Raw genomic sequence first — 7,141 nt, 5'->3', positions numbered from 1 at the left:
GGCTTGGAGCCTATTTAATCGCTTCACTCTTCTTCCTAGTGCTCCTTTACTGTCTCTCACACCCAGAACGCCGCACCCTAAGCCCCCATTGTGCTCATTCATGCTTTTGGCCATTCTTGAGTGATTGAAAGGAAGAAGAAGAAGTGGGAATCTTTGAAGCATCAAGGAGTGGCCTTGGATCCGAAGTTTGGGGATCGTTTCAGAGCATTTGAAGGTATTAAGTCGTTTCTCTCCTCCAGATCTTCCTTGGTTATGAGTTTTGGGGCTTTTAAACCATGTTTAAGATCAATCTCGAACTTGAGGTCCAGATCTGAGGTTGCTACCTCGGATCCATGCTTGTTTTGGTTTAGAATCCCGTAAAGTATCAGTCATTGAGTGGATTATGGAGCCTCTTGGTCTTAAACCTTAATTTATGGTGCATTTTGCCTAGATCTCCTTCTCTACACGTAAAGTTTGCAACTTTACATGAGAAGTAGGCTTGGGAAGGGTAGATCTACCGTTTGGAGTCCCTGCATGACTCGAAAGTCCTCTGCATGTATGTGGAACCGAATGGACTCGGCGAGTCCTTCGAGTGGACTCGGCGAATAGTTTGAAGATGAGGAGGAATTCGACGAGTGGGATGAACAGCTCGTCGAGTCGGATGAAGATGGGCATGAACTCGGCGAGTTGGATGAACAACTCGGCGAGTTGGTTGGAGATTGCCTTGTGCTCAGCGAGTCTGTTCTTGGACTCGACGAGTCAGGTCACGTGGTCCCAAACCCTTCGGGTTAAGACTCGAGTCAGCGAGTCGAGCCAGGACTCAGTAAGTTGATCAGTTCAGGATTCGGGAATTAGTAGACTCGGCGAGTCAAGTCGTGACTAGAAGGAATTTGAGCATAAGAACTCGGCGAGTCAGTTGGTGGACTCGGCGAGTAGGGTTGACCTGGAAGGTTGACTTTGACCAGGACTTTGACTTGGACTAGAGTTGACTTGGTTAACTGTCGGGGGTCAGTTAGACTAAGGGTTGCTTTGATATTGGTAGCTCGGGGAGCAAGTAGAGCAGGAGTTCAGAGAGTGGTCGGACATCAGCTAGTCGGATCATCAGCAAGTTCAGCCAGCGCAGGTGATTTTCCCTTTGTATGAATGGGTCTACGGTCACAATGCCGACCCATGTAGTTATGAGTAGAAGACCCGGGGGTTAGCCCTAGGCACAGTATGCTAGTATGATATTCGAACGAGGTCCAATGATAGTGGGCGGGTGCCCAAGAAATGGTTTTGTGATAGTTTATACTTGTTGTCTATGTGATACTTGTATGTGCCTGGTAGGGAGGCGAGTGTGGGCGAGGTCTCGTATCTCACCAATAGCAGAGTGTGGATGGTGTTCCACATCTCAGTAGCAGCAGTCCAGGGGTGAGGCCCAAGTTAGGAAAGGAGCGAGGATGGGCGGGGCCCGTATCTCACTATCAGCAAGAGTATGGACGGGGTTCCATGATTCATCAGTAGCAGGACTCGGGCGGGGCCCAGAGATAGGCGAGGCCTTAGAGCAAGAGCCGTTAGTATATGTTTAGCTTATGTGATGACATGTGATATGTGTATGTGCTATTATATGTTAGCGGGCGGGGCCCTGTGACAGACGAGGCCTAAGTGAAACAGATCTGTATCCGAGCGGGGCTCGAAGCCAGGCGGGGCCTGGAGCGGCGGGGCCGTTGTAGCGGGCGAGGCCCAAAGTAGGGGGCGAGGCCCCGGATAGCGGGCGTGGCCCAGTATGTGCAGTATGTGGTTATGCATGGTATGTGGTAAGGTGGGGAACTCACTAAGCTTCGTGCTTACGGTTTTCAGTTTTGTTTTCAGGTACTTCTGGTAGCGGAGGGAGGAGCTCGGGGTGATCGCATGACACACACCATTGATTAGTCAGCCTGGGAATGTTTACTCTGATAATAAACATGTGTTTTGAAAACTTATACTCAGATTATGTTTTGGAATGATGTCTTTGCTTAAAGTAATGTTTTATTAAAAGAAATTTTTGGTCTTGAATTTTGGGTCGTTACACAAATGACAAAGTTAGAATCAAAGTAAAAGTATATTATTCATTGTGTTTCTCTTTAACATCTATTCAAATTTATATACTTTTTTACAAATATATATTAATATCAATTTTAAATAATCAATAGAAAAAGTGTTAAACAAACTTAACTCTTATTAATAATATAATTTTTTTATAAAATTTATAGTCGTAGTTCCCACGGGTTGTAACCTAGTATTATAATAAATCACACACTTTACTCTACATTTCTAAATCTTCAACTTATAAACACTTTTAAATTCTCTCACCTCGGGTAGGTCCGTTCATTTTGAAGGCGTCGTGCGAAGAATAAAACATGGGCCCCTATTATATATATATATATATATATATATATATATATATATATATATATATATATATATATATATATATATATATATAACATCATCAATTACTTGAAAATATATGCACACAGATTCTTAATGTGTTTTGGATTCATAGAAACCAAATAATAAAGGAGTGATGAATTGCATGAGGAAAAATAATACTTAAATTGATTAAAAGAAACCAAACCTGAATTTATCAAAGTTAGATAGGTGAAACTTGAAACTTATGAAAGATGATTTACCAAATTAAATTTACTATTAAACTTGAAGGGTCAAAGATGTAACTTTCATTAATTTGCTTAAAAAGATATAGAATGTAGAACGAACCCATGTCACACAATTAATTTGCTTAAAAATGGGGATCGAGCCCGTGTGACATGGAAAAACAGGCGCATAGATGAGCGCTTTAGCCAGTTAAGCTAACCGAAGTTTAGCTTCTTACTTGAGCAATATACATAAAATGACTAGATAGTTTTTATTAAAACAAGAGCCTTATTTTTTTCCGAGTCTTCACACCTTGCACACCCTTAGGGCTCGCCTACTCCCACCAACACAAAGCACTACCATCGGCCATCACCACCGGCGACTGCCATCACCTCCCCCGTCATTGTCTCATATTCGCAGTGAACCACCACCTCCGCTTTTTCGTCTTCGGTGACGTGATTCCGTCGATTCTCTTTTGTGTTTTTTGCTTAGATCTATTTAGATCTGAATGCCTCTGCTTCCTCATCTCTAGTGGTATTCTTAATCTAGATATGGTAAGATCTACAACCTCCGTCGATGTCCATAAAACAGCTCTACTCAAACTTCCTCCTCCACCTACCATCGAAGCATGTCGTCGGCCTCCAAAAGTTTTTGTTTTCATCATATCTAGAGTGGTTCGGTCCAGATCTATTATCTCTGGCAATAGATCTACGATCTACAACGACAAATATACAATTTTTGCCTCTAAATTTATCATTTACGCCTTCAGATCTTTGTGCTTCAACCAGATTTGCTCTGGTGATGTTTCATAGAGATCTACAAAAAAAGATGGAGACGAGAAATCAGTTGCCTCTAAATATACCGGCCGCTGCTTATTTTTTTGATGTCGCTCGCGATCACAACTCCGACCGTCTCAAGCTCTAATCGAACTTGACCATCGGCCGTCGGTGCTACAACCGGAAAAATGCTCTGCTTCTCTTGCATTTGATTTATATTTAGGTATGTCTTTCTCCTTTTTTTAAACTTCAGGTTAAGTTGCTTATGGCGTATGCATGCAAAGTCTACCTACATATTAGAAGAATCAAAGTTTAAACCCACTTTAAAAAAAAGGCTAGCATTACTTTTGTAGCAATTATGTTTGACATGAGTTGTCTTGTTCCTAAGTATAATAAACAAATATAACTATTAATTTAATTTATTATAATAAAATCATACTGAATAATATATGTTTGAATAAATAGATTGACGTGAATCTAGAAATAATATACATATTTATGGATTTAATGTCTTTGATATATAACATAAGAAAGTTTGAATGAAACCAAAAGGATATACTCTTGTTATATATAGTTAGACAAAATTGCAAAAATGTTCTTTATGGTATTCATTTTTTTTGAGTTTTCATTCAAACTATGATTTTTTTGGTTTTGTTTTGTATGTGAAAATAGTTCATCCAAATTGAAATGATTATAATATCTTAGGTATTTATTTTTCATTTTTATTTCATCTTTTTTATATTTAATATTTATTTATTTTAATAATTAAAAATAGAATAGAGGACATATTTTTCTCTCTCTGTCTCTCTCTCATGAACATAACACCAAACACAGAACCACCGCCACATCCATGAAAAAACGATGTGAATCTCGAGCACCACCGCCACCAAAATTGTAACACTACCACTAATTCGAAGCTACCTTGAAAGAAAACAAAAGTTTAGGAGATCTCAGTCTCTGTATGGAAGGAAAAATCTATAAAATCTCGAACGATAGTGTCAGTTCCTTCTAGTGTTGACCAACATCCAATCTGAAGGAAGAAATCAGATGAAAACTCGATGATAAGAACAGAAGGATAAACAATTTCAACACCCATCCTACCCTATTAGCCCTGCAAATTTAGTTTCCAAATAGATCAGCGAATTGCTCCTTTTAAAATACGCATCATCATCCCTCAACTGTGTACCACTCCATCACATCTTTTCCACTATTACTACAACAACCGCACAATCGGACTACCGTCTCACCACCATTGCACCTCCAGAAACCCTAGCTGTCACAATCATTGCACCTGTGTCAGCCACCCCAACCCAGAAATGCAGCACTGCCACGCCTCTGTCTTTCATTCTGTATTCATCATTTCGATTTGTTTATGCAGATAGGTTTATGCCTTGATGAGACGTCCTGCAGCTTCTGACGAAGAAAAACCTCCGACACAACTTGAATTGAAAGAGCTGGAGCTCGAATTTGAATAATGATAGTTACATTCCCCCTACAGATTACATAAGCAAATGAATAAAGTTGACTGATATTTAGACCACTTGGCCGAAGCACACCCAGCTCCACCGAGTTCATCCCTTAAACAACGAGATCTTGTTGTCTGACGGAGTGAAGATTCTCAAGGATAACAGTTTCCCTGATCAATTGCTCTCCATCTCTGTCTTCTCGATTCTACATATCATCATCCCTAAACGCATTCCATTATCTTCTGCATTTCTCAAAAGGGGTTAGAAGAATGGGAAGTTGATTTTAATTCAACTCCTGCTTGGTTTTTCTTGTTCATATATGTCGCTCTTTTTTCCCTTCTTAAAAGAAATTCATACTTCTTTTTCTCTCTCTTCTTTTAGACGACCACAATGGAGGGAGGAGGAAGCAAGATTATGTTATAGAGGTGGTTGTCAGGGAGGCGATTGTGAACGGAGTGACAATGATTATGGCCATGACCATCAATCGATGACTGTACGTATGGATTATTTCCTTCTCAAAACTTTTCTCAGTATCTAGCCCAAACTTCGTACATTTTTATTTTTTTATTTTTTTATTTTTTTATTTTTTTTTAGTTTGTTAATGTTGTAAAGATGGTTTTGGTTTTGATATCCCGCATTAATAGTAAATTCAATTTAACAAACATAATTATTATTTATCCCCTTCTATTGCAATAATCATTTTGTGTAGGTTTTGATATTGGGAGAAGGAAATTATATAATTGAAGAGAAAGGAAAAGAAAATCCCCCATGTAAGTTTTGAATATTTTTCTCTCCTTCGTTTTTTCGGATTAATAGTTTAATATCCTTATTTCTTAATTTTTTTCTTGAAATGTGAAAAGAAATTTAACAATCAATATAAGGCGACAATAGGAGTGATATCTTGAGAAAATAAATGGAATTTGAGGATAAACGATTCACTCTAAGGTTAGTTGTTAGTGATGCTTATTTAATAGAGATGCATATCCGTTTGAAAGCATTATAAACTTGGTTATGTGGGTATCAATCAGAAACATAAAAAAGATGTAATTAAATATCGTGACAAACTTGAAAAGGTTTAGGCTTTAATATTCTAATTTCTTGATTCTCACTACCGATTAGGAATATAATATCAACCCAAATATTATCCCATGTAAATTGGTTGAAGTTTTTTCTTCTATGTACATCTAAGTATCAATCTTTCACCACTCCTATGATACCATCTGTAACATCACATACACGGTAGCTAAAGAGTTCATTCAACCTCTAAATCAAATAAAGTTATGATGGAAAGTTAGTTATAAAATATACCTAATTCATTATTGAAACTAACACAGGCCATGATGTACAACACCATGATTACATTTTTTTTTATTCTTGCTTGTTTTTCTTGCAGAAACTTACCTATTAGTACACGAAGAAGATAGATCCATCTTCAAACAACGCTGCTTAACTGTGGTAACGTATTTTGGATTATTTATTAGCATTAATAACTTTATATACTAATACTAACTTTTATTATAATTGGTTTTCTTTTGTTGTATTTCCTACAAGCTATTTCAAATTATTCCACAAACACACAAGGGTCAAAAGACTATGCAAATGATGATCTGCTTTGTTTTCTAATCTTTCATACTAGCACAACATTTAGATTTATTAATTTTTAAACTTATTTGTATTTTATGTATTGAGAATATTAATGTTAGAGAAATTAATTTGAACTTAAGTAAAAATTTTGTGTTTTTCCATTTAAATTTATAAATAAAATAAATGGACCTAATTATTAAATATAAATATTTTATGATAATAGAAAGTATCCTAAAAGCATAAAGATTGCTTTTTATTTTACCACTTATAGTATCATTAAAGAAGTTTTACAAAAACCAAAAGTGTGATAGTGGCATAAAAAAAAGTGTCGTTAAAACCCAAAGGGCTGCAACAACATAACCAAAAAGTGCCACTAAAAGCCTTTAGTGGGAGCGCTGCTAGTGACACTTCTTTTTTGTGTCGTTGATTGTAAATGGGAGTTTTAGTGGCACTTTTTTTTTTATTTTTAGTGACACTTTTTTGTGCCACTAAATATCATTTTATTTGCAGTGGGGGGACTCACCTGACCAAATGCCCACAAGCGGATTTGAGAACCGCCACTAATACCGTCAATGCTTAGACTCACATAGCAGCAAAACTTAAGATCAAGGGGGTGATCTTTGGGTGAATGTTTTGAATCTGGTAGGTAATGGAATGGAAGCACGATGTGTCTGTGTATGTGAGAGAGAGAGAGAAAGAGAGGTGGGCCCAAATTAATTAATT

The 7,141-nt window shown here is 37.4% G+C and overlaps 1 long non-coding RNA gene across 3 annotated transcripts; it reads left to right on the top strand.

The window, feature by feature from the left end:
• The first annotated feature begins 3,428 nt into the window (after positions 1 to 3,428).
• Positions 3,429 to 6,571, top strand: LOC145086641 (uncharacterized). Of its 3 annotated transcripts, none has more exons than XR_013700525.1 (5): positions 3,429 to 3,591; positions 4,747 to 5,327; positions 5,544 to 5,604; positions 6,228 to 6,289; positions 6,386 to 6,561. It is a non-coding gene; the product is annotated as an uncharacterized LOC145086641 (long non-coding RNA). The 3 variants fall into 3 exon arrangements; XR_013700526.1 differs by lacking the exon at positions 3,429 to 3,591 and having other exon boundaries at positions 4,118 to 5,094; positions 5,216 to 5,327; positions 6,386 to 6,568; XR_013700524.1 differs by lacking the exon at positions 3,429 to 3,591 and having other exon boundaries at positions 4,119 to 5,327; positions 6,386 to 6,571.
• The last annotated feature ends 570 nt before the right edge of the window (positions 6,572 to 7,141 follow it).

The sequence above is a fragment of the Lactuca serriola genome, chromosome 2, assembly GCF_051521515.1.
Source record: "Lactuca serriola cultivar US96UC23 chromosome 2, Lser_US96UC23_V15, whole genome shotgun sequence".
Classification (NCBI taxonomy): domain Eukaryota; kingdom Viridiplantae; phylum Streptophyta; class Magnoliopsida; order Asterales; family Asteraceae; genus Lactuca; species Lactuca serriola.
This window is presented reverse-complemented; position numbering and strand designations above follow the sequence as displayed.